The sequence below is a fragment of the Lissotriton helveticus genome, chromosome 3_1 (genome assembly GCF_964261635.1).
Source record: "Lissotriton helveticus chromosome 3_1, aLisHel1.1, whole genome shotgun sequence".
Classification (NCBI taxonomy): domain Eukaryota; kingdom Metazoa; phylum Chordata; class Amphibia; order Caudata; family Salamandridae; genus Lissotriton; species Lissotriton helveticus.
This window is the reverse complement of record NC_136061.1, coordinates 283,710,631-283,723,829: the sequence shown is the minus strand read 5'-3', so window position 1 is coordinate 283,723,829 and position 13,199 is coordinate 283,710,631.

Here is a 13,199-nt window from a genome sequence, read left to right as displayed (position 1 = left end):
TTCTTTCGATTCTCTGCTATCTTCGCCATCCCTGGACACGTGTTTCGGGGTATTTACCCCTCATCAGCAGGGATTAGGCCGTGTTCTGGGGTTGCCGGTGGCTGCCATATATTGCCAGGTTTAGTACCACTCAGGCGCGCAGGTGCGGGGTCCCAGGCTCGTCAGCCAACTGCTCAAGGGAGCTTTAACATTACAATTGGGGGTGGGGTCGCACACTACTCACACACCAGCGGGATCGCCCCTAAGGACTGTGGTAAGTGTAGTTCGTGTTCCGCGATGCATCTTCTTTCGATTCTCTGCTATCTTCGCCATCCCTGGACACGTGTTTCGGGGTATTTACCCCTCATCAGCAGGGATTAGGCCGTGTTCTGGGGTTGCCGGTGGTTGCCAGATATTGGCAGGTTTAGTACCACTCAGGCGCGCAGATGCGGGGTCCCAGGCTCGTCAGCCAACTGCTCAAGGGAGCTTTAACATTACAATTGGGGGTGGGGTCGCACACTACTCACACACCAGCGGGATCGCCCCTAAGGACTGTGGTAAGTGTCGTTCGTGTTCCGCGATGCATCTTCTTTCGATTCTCTGCTATCTTCGCCATCCCTGGACACGTGTTTTGGGGTATTTACCCCTCATCTGCAGGGATTAGGCCGTGTTCTGGGGTTGCCGGTGGCTGCCATATATTGCCAGGTTTACTCCTCAAGGGAGCTTTAACATTACAATTGGGGGTGGGGTCGCACACTACTCACACACCAGCGGGATCGCCCCTAAGGACTATGGTAAATGTAGTTACGTGTTCCGCGATTCATCTTCTTTCGATTCTCTGCTATCTTCGCTGTCTTCGCCATCCCTGGACACGTGTTTCGGGGTATTTACCCCTCATCAGAAGGGATTAGGCCGTGTTCTGGGGTTGCCGGTGGCTGCCAAATATCTGCCAGGTTTAGTACCACTCAGGCGCGTAGGTGCGGGGTCCCAGGCTCGTCAGCCAAGTGCTCGAGGGAGCTTTAACATTACAATTGGGGGTGGGGTCGCACACTACTCACACACCAGCGGTATCGCCCCTAAGGACTATGGAAAATGTAGTTTGTGTTCCGCGATGCATCTTCTTTCGATTCTCTGCTATCTTCGCCATCCCTGGACACGTGTTTCGGGGTATTTACCCCTCATCAGCAGGGATTAGGCCGTGTTCTGGGGTTGCCGGTGGCTGCCAAATGTTGCCAGGTTTAGTACCACTCAGGCGCGCAGGTGCGGGGTCCCAGGCTCGTCAGCCAACTGCTCAAGGGAGCTTTAACATTACACTTGGGGGTGGGGTCGCACACTACTCACACACCAGCAGGATCGCCCCTAAGGACTGTGGTAAGTGTAGTTCGTGTTCCGCGATGCATCTTCTTTCGATTCTCTGCTATCTTCGCCATCCCTGGACACGTGTTTTGGGGTATTTACCCCTCATCAGCAGGGATTAGGCCAAGTTCTGGGGTTGCCGGTGGCTGCTATATATTGCCAGGTTTAGTACCACTCAGGCGCGCAGGTGCGGGGTCCCAGGCTCGTCAGCCAACTCCTCAAGGGAGCTTTAACATTACAATTGGGGGTGGGGTCGCACACTACTCACACACCAGCGGGATTTGTAACTGTGTAACTGTGTAATTTGTAATTTGTAACTGTGTTTTGTATCGCGCCAACTCACCGACAGGTCTCAAAGCGCTACTGACCAAGTACAGCAACAAAGATGGAATAAAAAAAAAATACGGGGGTGTCTGATCTAATAGCCGATTATTGGGATGGAAAAGCGTCCCTGAAGAGTAAGGTTTTCAGGGACTTTCTAAAGTGAAGGAGGTTAGGTTCCAAGCGCAGCGCCTCCGGTAACTTGTTCCAGATGGTTGGTGCCTGAACTGAGAAAGATCTGCCTCCTTTAGTTGTTAACTTGAAGCGTGGACAGGATAACAGGAAAGATCCGGACGATCGCAGGGCACGCTTTGGTTCGTATAGCTTGAGCCTTTCTTTTACATAGGCTGGCGCCTGTCCGTGGACTGCTTTGTGACAGATACACATACTCTTGAATTCGACTCTCTGCGCTATAGGCAGCCAGTGTAGCCTATAGAGCAGAGGGGAGGCATGAGACCTCCTCGGCAATCCAAAGATCAAGCGTGCTGCATCATTCAGGATAACCTGAAGACGGTTGATGGAACTCTTTGGGAGGCCGAGGTACAAAGCGTTGCCATAGTCTATTCTAGACACTATGGTGGCTGATACAATGGTTCGCAGCATGTTTCTCGAGAGCAAGGGGGCAAGTTTTCGTAGTTGTCTGATCAGGTTGGTGCAGGAGCCAACTACGGTGGATACTTGGTTGACTATCGAGAGTTCCTGGTCAATTTTCATGCCAAGGCTCTTAACACTGGGGCAGGGCTTTGGGGTAGGTCCTAACTCTTGTGGCCAAAACAAATCATTCCAGGGGGAAGTAGAGGTGGAAACTACAAGCACTTCCGTCTTGTCTGGATTGATTTTCAGCAAATTGGTCGACATCCAATTCACTGTAAATCGTAGAATGTCTTGGGCCAGGGACTGAGCCGATGGAGTATTGTCGATGCTCAGCAGCAGCTGAGTGTCGTCGGCGTAGTTAAAGACTTTGCAATTCATGTTTGCCAGGGACTCAATCAATGGTTGTAAGTACATGTTAAATAAAAGCGGAGAGAGTGCCGATCCCTGCGGGACTCCACAGGCCAGCATGCCCACATCTGAGACCTGGTCTGCCAACTGGATCTTCTGCGTCCTTCCTGTCAGAAAAGCTGTTAGCCATTTAAAGGCTTGCTCTCCTATCCCACATCTAGCCAGTCTGTCCAGGAGCAATGCATGGCTGACGGTATCAAACGCCGCTGAGAGATCTAATAAAATCAGGGCGCTTGGCTTTTTACCGTCAGCCATGCATCTTAGCTCGTCTAGTACCGACAGCATTACTAGTTCTGTGCTATGGTGGGCACGAAAACCAGCTTGCCGCTCCTGGAGAAGATGGTGAGATTCCAGGAGGGATGACAGTGATTTTAGTACATGCTGTTCTAGTACTTTTGACAGAAATGGCAGCTGGGAGATTGGCCTGTAGTTCTTTAAGTTAGTGGGATCTGCTCCGGGCTTCTTCAACAGGGGTCTGACGCGTGCTTCTTTGAAGGAAGATGGCAAAGTTCCCGTGGCTAATGAGGTATTTAGAAGGTCTAAGATTTGATCTTCTAGGAGCGGTATTGCCAGCCGAAGGATGTCAGGTGGGCAGGGGTCGGCGGGGGAGCCAGATTTGGTGGATGATACAAGTTGTCTCAGGGTGGTGGAATCGATTTCAGGGAAGCTAGTGAGGACAGGGGATGGAGGGTGTGAAGGAAGTTCGGTAGAGGAGGCTGGGTTGTCCTTCTTGATATCGGACAGGATGGTCGCTACTTTTTCCAGGAAATAACCCTGAAAGGTCTCACACTCAATCAGAATATCAGCCTTTCCTTCCTTCTTACTCAGCTCTTTTAGGATTTGGAAGGTCTCTCTCTGGATGTTGGTAGCCTTATTGATGCGTGTCTCATAGTAATCCTTCTTGGCTGATATAATGAGCTTTTTGTAAGATTGAAACAATAATCTAAATGAATCCCTGTCAGTATCCGTTTTGGATTTCCTCCAACATCTTTCGAGGTAACAAAGTTTCCTTTTTTGTTCACGTAAGCCTTCGGTGAACCAGGGGGCTCCTTTCCCTGCACCTTTTACTTTTTGTGTTTTTTCAGGGGCTAGCTCATCGATTGATTGCCTAAGGGTGGTTATTATTGCACCATACTTTGAGTCTAAGTCGGAGCTATCAGCAAGGATAAAGGAGTTCTGTTTGTATTTAGGCAGGGCTTTAGTTAAGGTCTCAGAAGTTACTTTCTTCCATTGGCGTACTCTTTTAGTTTTTAACGGCAGTTTGGCCTGGTAGTTATTGTCCGGTAGATCATATGATATAAGATAGTGGTCCGACCAAATACAAGGTGAAATACTTGTAATGACTGTTCTTGGTATCGAAGACCAAATGAGATCTAGGATATGGCCTTTTATGTGGGTTGGAGTTTCCACAAGTTGTATTAATCCAAGGGCAGTCATGGTGGTCTGTAATGTCTGGACAGCCGGAGATTGATCACTTTTATCCCAATGAATATTAAAGTCACCCGTTACCAAGATGTTTTTATAACGTGTGCATAGATCAGAAATAATGGGGATAAAGAGATCGTTAAACATGGGAGTGCTTTGGGGTGGACAGTAGACTGTTAGAATGATGAGACAGGAATTATTCGAAGTAACTTTTATCCCTAGTAGGTCGACGATATTTATAGTCTCTGCTAGGATTTTGGTAACCATGAATTGCTTTTTGAAAATGGTTGCTACTCCCCCACCTCGGGTCCCCTCAGGTCGATTGTGCCAGATCATGTCGTACCCGCTGGGAAGGGCGGCAATGATATCTGGGGAAGAAACATCACTCAACCATGTTTCAGTGAGTGTTAGGATATCGATAGTCTCGTCCTGTAAGAGAGTGAAGATTTCCAAATGATGTTTCTGTAGTGACCTGGTGTTGAGGGTGGCTACCTTTAGAGGGGTTGAGCGGTTTGAATTCTTTCCGCTAAGAGGGTGCAGTATATGATTTTCCTTGAGAGTGGTACATATAGTGGGAGATAGAGTGTACCTGTCAGATTTCAGTGCAAAAAGGTCCGCGGAGGAGTAGCAGGTGCGAGTGCCAGAGTCCCTCAGCCCAGAGCCCGGTCGAGTGCGGACGGGTGCAGACGGGCAGGACTCTGGCACGACTCCGGCGCAGGTCCGGCGTGTCCGCTGATCGCGTCCGCTGCGCGGAGCCATGACCGTCTGTTTTTATAGCGCTGTCAATGGCCTCAGTTACCTAGCCCGACCTAAGATGGCCGCCAAAACCGGCGACCAGCGCTCTCGGCGTCAATACTCGGCCGAGAGCGGGACCGGAGCTGTAGGGAAGGGGCAGAAACAATTTCTAGGCGCTGCTGAGCGCTGGGGGGTCCCAAACACCTATCAGGATCAGGTGTGATAAATTTGGCAGATTGCGAGCCACAATGTTAAAATACACAAATTAAAACAGGGAAAGACAAGAGACCTCCCGGCTTCCGCCTCAGGAGGGGGAAAGGTGCTTGCAATGTCAGGATTACCGGCTACCTCTTCCTGGCGCCTTTTATAGCGCTGTCAATGGCCTCAGTTACCTAGCCCGACCTAAGATGGCCGCCAAAACCGGCGCCCAGCGCTCTCGGCGTCAATACTCGGCCGAGAGCGGGACCGGAGCTGTAGGGAAGGGGCAGAAACAATTTCTAGGCGCTGCTGAGCGCTGGGGGGTCCCAAACACCTATCAGGATCAGGTGTGATAAATTTGGCAGATTGCGAGCCACAATGTTAAAATACACAAATTAAAACAGGGAAAGACAAGAGACCTCCCGGCTTCCGCCTCAGGAGGGGGAAAGGTGCATGCAATGTCAGGATTACCGGCTACCTCTTCCTGGCGCCTTTTATAGCGCTGTCAATGGCCTCAGTTACCTAGCCCGACCTAAGATGGCCGCCAAAACCGGCGCCCAGCGCTCTTGGCGTCAATACTCGGCCGAGAGCGGGACCGGAGCTGTAGGGAAGGGGCAGAAACAATTTCTAGGCGCTGCTGAGCGCTGGGGGGTCCCAAACACCTATCAGGATCAGGTGGGATAAATTTGGCAGATTGCGAGCCACAATGTTAAAATACACAAATTAAAACAGGGAAAGACAAGAGACCTCCCGGCTTCCGCCTCAGGAGGGGGAAAGGTGCATGCAATGTCAGGATTACCGGCTACCTCTTCCTGGCGCCTTTTATAGCGCTGTCAATGGCCTCAGTTACCTAGCCCGACCTAAGATGGCCGCCAAAACCGGCGCCCAGCGCTCTCGACGTCAATACTCGGCCGAGAGCGGGACCGGAGCTGTAGGGAAGGGGCAGAAACAATTTCTAGGCGCTGCTGAGCGCTGGGGGGTCCCAAACACCTATCAGGATCAGGTGTGATAAATTTGGCAGATTGCGAGCCACAATGTTAAAATACACAAATTAAAACAGGGAAAGACAAGAGACCTCCCGGCTTCCGCCTCAGGAGGGGGAAAGGTGCATGCAATGTCAGGATTACCGGCTACCTCTTCCTGGCGCCTTTTATAGCGCTGTCAATGGCCTCAGTTACCTAGCCCGACCTAAGATGGCCGCCAAAACCGGCGCCCAGCGCTCTCGGCGTCAATACTCGGCCGAGAGCGGGACCGGAGCTGTAGGGAGGGGCAGAAACAATTTCTAGGCGCTGCTGAGCGCTGGGGGGTCCCAAACACCTATCAGGATCAGGTGTGATAAATTTGGCAGATTGCGAGCCACAATGTTAAAATACACAAATTAAAACAGGGAAAGACAAGAGACCTCCCGGCTTCCGCCTCAGGAGGGGGAAAGGTGCATGCAATGTCAGGATTACCGGCTACCTCTTCCTGGCGCCTTTTATAGCGCTGTCAATGGCCTCAGTTACCTAGCCCGACCTAAGATGGCCGCCAAAACCGGCGCCCAGCGCTCTCGGCGTCAATACTCGGCCGAGAGCGGGACCGGAGCTGTAGGGAAGGGGCAGAAACAATTTCTAGGCGCTGCTGAGCGCTGGGGGGTCCCAAACACCTATCAGGATCAGGTGTGATAAATTTGGCAGATTGCGAGCCACAATGTTAAAATACACAAATTAAAACAGGGAAAGACAAGAGACCTCCCGGCTTCCGCCTCAGGAGGGGAAAAGGTGCATGCAATGTCAGGATTACCGGCTACCTCTTCCTGGCGCCTTTTATAGCGCTGTCAATGGCCTCAGTTACCTAGCCCGACCTAAGATGGCCGCCAAAACCGGCGCCCAGCGCTCTCGGCGTCAATACTCGGCCGAGAGCGGGACCGGAGCTGTAGGGAAGGGGCAGAAACAATTTCTAGGCGCTGCTGAGCGCTGGGGGGTCCCAAACACCTATCAGGATCAGGTGTGATAAATTTGGCAGATTGCGAGCCACAATGTTAAAATACACAAATTAAAACAGGGAAAGACAAGTGACCTCCCGGCTTCCGCCTCAGGAGGGGGAAAGGTGCATGCAATGTCAGGATTACCGGCTACCTCTTCCTGGCGCCTTTTATAGCGCTGTCAATGGCCTCAGTTACCTAGCCCGACCTAAGATGGCCGCCAAAACCGGCGCCCAGCGCTCTCGGCGTCAATACTCGGCCGAGAGCGGGACCGGAGCTGTAGGGAAGGGGCAGAAACAATTTCTAGGCGCTGCTGAGCGCTGGGGGGTCCCAAACACCTATCAGGATCAGGTGTGATAAATTTGGCAGATTGCGAGCCACAATGTTAAAATACACAAATTAAAACAGGGAAAGACAAGAGACCTCCCGGCTTCCGCCTCAGGAGGGGGAAAGGTGCATGCAATGTCAGGATTACCGGCTACCTCTTCCTGGCGCCTTTTATAGCGCTGTCAATGGCCTCAGTTACCTAGCCCGACCTAAGATGGCCACCAAAACCGGCGCCCAGCGCTCTCGGCGTCAATACTCGGCCGAGAGCGGGACCGGAGCTGTAGGGAAGGGGCAGAAACAATTTCTAGGCGCTGCTGAGCGCTGGGGGGTCCCAAACACCTATCAGGATCAGGTGTGATAAATTTGGCAGATTGCGAGCCACAATGTTAAAATACACAAATTAAAACAGGGAAAGACAAGAGACCTCCCGGCTTCCGCCTCAGGAGGGGGAAAGGTGCATGCAATGTCAGGATTACCGGCTACCTCTTCCTGGCGCCTTTTATAGCGCTGTCAATGGCCTCAGTTACCTAGCCCGACCTAAGATGGCCGCCAAAACCGGCGCCCAGCGCTCTCGGCGTCAATACTCGGCCGAGAGCGGGACCGGAGCTGTAGGGAAGGGGCAGAAACAATTTCTAGGCGCTGCTGAGCGCTGGGGGGTCCCAAACACCTATCAGGATCAGGTGTGATAAATTTGGCAGATTGCGAGCCACAATGTTAAAATACACAAATTAAAACAGGGAAAGACAAGAGACCTCCCGGCTTCCGCCTCAGGAGGGGAAAAGGTGCATGCAATGTCAGGATTACCGGCTACCTCTTCCTGGCGCCTTTTATAGCGCTGTCAATGGCCTCAGTTACCTAGCCCGACCTAAGATGGCCGCCAAAACCGGCGCCCAGCGCTCTCGGCGTCAATACTCGGCCGAGAGCGGGACCGGAGCTGTAGGGAAGGGGCAGAAACAATTTCTAGGCGCTGCTGAGCGCTGGGGGGTCCCAAACACCTATCAGGATCAGGTGTGATACATTTGGCAGATTGCGAGCCACAATGTTAAAATACACAAATTAAAACAGGGAAAGACAAGTGACCTCCCGGCTTCCGCCTCAGGAGGGGGAAAGGTGCATGCAATGTCAGGATTACCGGCTACCTCTTCCTGGCGCCTTTTATAGCGCTGTCAATGGCCTCAGTTACCTAGCCCGACCTAAGATGGCCGCCAAAACCGGCGCCCAGCGCTCTCGGCGTCAATACTCGGCCGAGAGCGGGACCGGAGCTGTAGGGAAGGGGCAGAAACAATTTCTAGGCGCTGCTGAGCGCTGGGGGGTCCCAAACACCTATCAGGATCAGGTGTGATAAATTTGGCAGATTGCGAGCCACAATGTTAAAATACACAAATTAAAACAGGGAAAGACAAGAGACCTCCCGGCTTCCGCCTCAGGAGGGGGAAAGGTGCATGCAATGTCGGGATCGCCCCTAAGGACTGTGGTAAGTGTAGTTCGTGTTCCGCAATGCATCTTCTTTCGATTCTCTGCTATCTTCGCCATCCCTGGACACGTGTTTCGGGGTACCCCTCATCAGCAGGGATTAGGCCGTGTTCTGGGGTTGCCGGTGGCTGCCATATATTGCCAGGTTTAGTACCACTCAGGCTCGCAGATGCGGGGTCCCAGGCTCGTCAGCCAACTGCTCAAGGGAGCTTTAACATTACAATTGGGGGTGGGGTCGCACACTACTCACACACCAGCGGGATCGCCCCTAAGGACTGTGGTAAGTGTAGTTTGTGTTCCGCGATGCATCTTCTTTCGATTCTCTGCTATCTTCGCCATCCCTGGACACGTGTTTTGGGGTATTTACCCCTCATCTGCAGGGATTAGGCCGTGTTCTGGGGTTGCCGGTGGCTGCCATATATTGCCAGGTTTAGTACCACTCAGGCGCGCAGGTGCGGGGTCCCAGGCTCGTTAGCCAACTCCTCAAGGGAGCTTTAACATTACAATTGGGGGTGGGGTCGCACACTACTCACACACCAGCGGGATCGCCCCTAAGGACTATGGTAAATGTAGTTTGTGTTCCGCGATGCATCTTCTTTCGATTCTCTGCTATCTTCGCTGTCTTCGCCATCCCTGGACACGTGTTTCGGGGTATCACCACTCGTCAGCAGGGATAGGCCGTGTTCTGGGGTTGCTGGTGGCTGCCAAATATCTGCCAGGTTTAGTACCACTCAGACGCGTAGGTGCGGGGTCCCAGCGGTATCGCCCCTAAGGACTATGGAAAATTTTATATAGACAGAACAAATACTTTTAGATAGTCAGACCAGCTTCTTATATCTTTTGCCTCAACTACGAAGGGCTATACTTTGTCAAGGAGCAGTATATCTCGTTAGGTTTCTTCAGAGATTACTTTTTGCCACGACAAAGCAGGAAGGCCACTGTCAGCAAAGGTTATGGCAAATTCTACTAAAAAAGTGTCTGTGTCCATAGCCCTGTTTGCTGTAGTGTCACTACCGGATATTTACAGAGCAGAAACGTTGACTAATGTCCACACATTCACCAGACATTATTTTTGGGACTCGTTGTGTAAGGCTGACAAAGCCATTGGACATTTTCCATTTTACATGTTTGAAATATTTACAAGTTAGTTTTTTCTATTGATAGTTGACTTCTTACTCATTATTATTCAATTATTTATTAATTAACTTCCCAACCCCTCCTCCTACAAACCTAGCAACACACACCTAAATTAAACTTGGCCCAAAGGGTGGACTCAATGCTATGTAGGAGGCAAGTTTTAAAACATGGGTGGTGTTCTTAGAATAAAAGAGGTGCACCTTTTATTACACTTCGTGCAACTATTAATGTTAATGAATAATATTGCTTTACTATATACTGAAGTTGTATTGATTCTCTTTTTTAAACCCTTTGGGCCAGATTTACTATTCTCATGCAGTCGTAAATGCTGCACTACATGAAAAGAGAGCACCAAATGTATTTGGCACCCCCCCCCAACTCCGGTGCTGAAATCAGCATAGACTGACTTCAGCCCTTTTCCCATTTTGTATGTGTGTTGTACAGTGCAGCACACGTACAAAGTTGAAAAGTAAAGCATTTCTACTTCCTTGTGCCTACTTTAAAAGGGCGGAGTTTTCTGACGCTAAACCCTGTCTACTTCGTTTAGTAAATTGGGTTTAGGCCATGCACCACCCAAGGTACGCACCCTTGGCGCTAAGTAATGACCTTCCACCCCAGCATGGAGCACTCATATATTTTGTATTAACTAATGGTTCAGCCTCTCTGAAGTACTTTGCACCTGATCACATTACCTCAGTGTTTGGTCTGTGCACTCTAAGGTACTCACTGTGAGACATTTGACCTATTTGGTACTCTTCCAAATAGTAGTTGATTTGCTGTCACACTTGGTTCATTCTGGCACCACCCGCATACACCTCCTCAATGCACTCCAGCACTCGGGGATTTCACACGTTACAATTTATTGCTCAGGCTTTGCAATGTAGAATATTAATTATTTGCAACTTAACTTTATGTACTGAGTCATTTACACTGGGTCTTAGTGCTAATCTTGCTTTCCTTAACCAAGAAAGCAGTTACCACTATTGTTTTACCAAGAAGTCATTCCCACTCAAGGATTTCTTTTTCAGTATGTCACCTTTGCTTTTTATTTTTCGGGAGGGAAGCCCCTTGAATTTGCCTATCCTCTCTCCTCCCACATTCTTCTCCAGGTCATACCTCGAACTCCTTACCACGCAATTTTGGTTATGACTTCCTTAGTGAAAATCATGAGCTTTTCATATTGTTGTATGTCAGAATCACAGAATCCCATCTACACTGACCTTGCTTCGTCTCAAAGCGTTTGTAACAAAGCCTACATTAGAAACTGCAAAAATCCAGTGCAGTATGAAGTGCTACATTTAAAATACGTTTTTTAAAATATTATTACAAATAAACACATGCACCAGCACACCTGCAGTATTCATACCACACAATTCGTACCTGCACATTATGGATTTTGGAAACAATCAAGGCACACGCATCAGGTCCAAAGGTGAGTCACTGTATGCTCTTAACTGTACTAGAGTTTATATTCTAACTCCCACATCGAACGTTTGCTGGGCCTTTGTCATAATACCACATTTCCGGTAGTTGTGACATTAACACAAATGTAGACATATATGGGGACTAAATTGCAAAAGACATGGAACGTATGGGCTTGAATTGAGGTTTTGGTGGATAGAGTACACTCAGTCAGGCGGGTGGAGCTCATTACCTCTGACATACTGATGGACTACCATCTGCCTTACTTAAGGGTGACCGCTGGTCCAGTAGTCATCTCTATACACTGAAAAGAACCACCATCATGGTTGTTCCTTTCAATGTACAAAAGCTTTGGCGTCAGCTGCCATCAGTTTTGACAGTTTTAAGTTTTGTTTTTGTTTTTAATAAACTAACTCCCAAAGCAGGAACAAAATTAATGACCCCCAAACCCTGAGAGGTCATTATTTTTTCCCCATTCCTCACCACCAGGGTTTTTCCTGGCAGTGATGGCCAGGACAAACACCCATTACACTGCCCACCCTAAATGAGGCGGCGGTGTAATGTCCTTCCTCCCACAGCTCCTAATCCGTCGAGCCATCAAAAGAAGCATTCAGTTGACAGCCAACGAGGATCCATCAACAGAATACTTAAGGTCCACCCATTTCTAAATGGGGCCAACGCACCAAGGGTTTGGCAGGCACAGTACTCAATTACGTTTGCAAGGCAGTACCCTATCTGCCAAAGTCTAAACCAGGCCCCAAGTTTCCTCATGTTTTCCACATACAAAGGGGCAGAGTTACCATCAGCATTCTGTTAGCGGTAACAGGAATAGTTTCTCATGCAGGGAAGTGCCATGGCTGCATTTCTTAATATGGCAATAACAAGTTTCTCTAAATCTAAAAATTGCACTTAATGCACACAAATCATTTTATTCCACATTTAATACTTTCAAATAATTTTGATGAGGACCTAGGGGTTGATATTTTAATAAATATAAAGTAATGCCCAAACACCTTGGTGATAATACCAGCCCATCTTACCCACCATGCTAAAGTAGGAGAGGACACAGCTTTGTGTGGTTTTTTAATGGCAATAAGGAGTTGATGTTCACCGGGCAGGTGAATATCTTCAGTCATAGCCTTGTAAACTTTCAGACATCAAACAACACATAACTTGAGGGAATCTGCGAAAGCCGGATATGTAACAACATTGGAGTTACAATTGGGGGTGGGGTCGCACACTACTCACACACCAGCGGGATCGCCCCTAAGGACTGTGGTAAGTGTAGTTCGTGTTCCGCGATGCATCTTCTTTCGATTCTCTGCTATCTTCGCCATCCCTGGACACGTGTTTCGGGGTATTTACCCCTCATCAGCAGGGATTAGGCCGTGTTCTGGGGTTGCCGGTGGCTGCCATATATTGCCAGGTTTAGTACCACTCAGGCGCGCAGGTGCGGGGTCCCAGGCTCGTCAGCCAACTGCTCAAGGGAGCTTTAACATTACAATTGGGGGTGGGGTCGCACACTACTCACACACCAGCGGGATCGCCCCTAAGGACTGTGGTAAGTGTAGTTTGTGTTCCGCGATGCATCTTCTTTCAATTCTCTGCTATCTTCGCCATCCCTGGACACGTGTTTCGGGGTATTTACCCCTCATCAGCAGGGATTAGGCCGTGTTCTGGGGTTGCCGGTGGCTGCCATATATTGCCAGGTTTAGTACCACTCAGGCGCGCAGGTGCGGGGTCCCAGGCTCGTCAGCCAACTGCTCAAGGGAGCTTTAACATTACAATTGAGGGTGGGGTCGCACACTACTCACACACCAGTGGGATCGCCCCTAAGGACTGTGGTAAGTGTAGTTCGTGT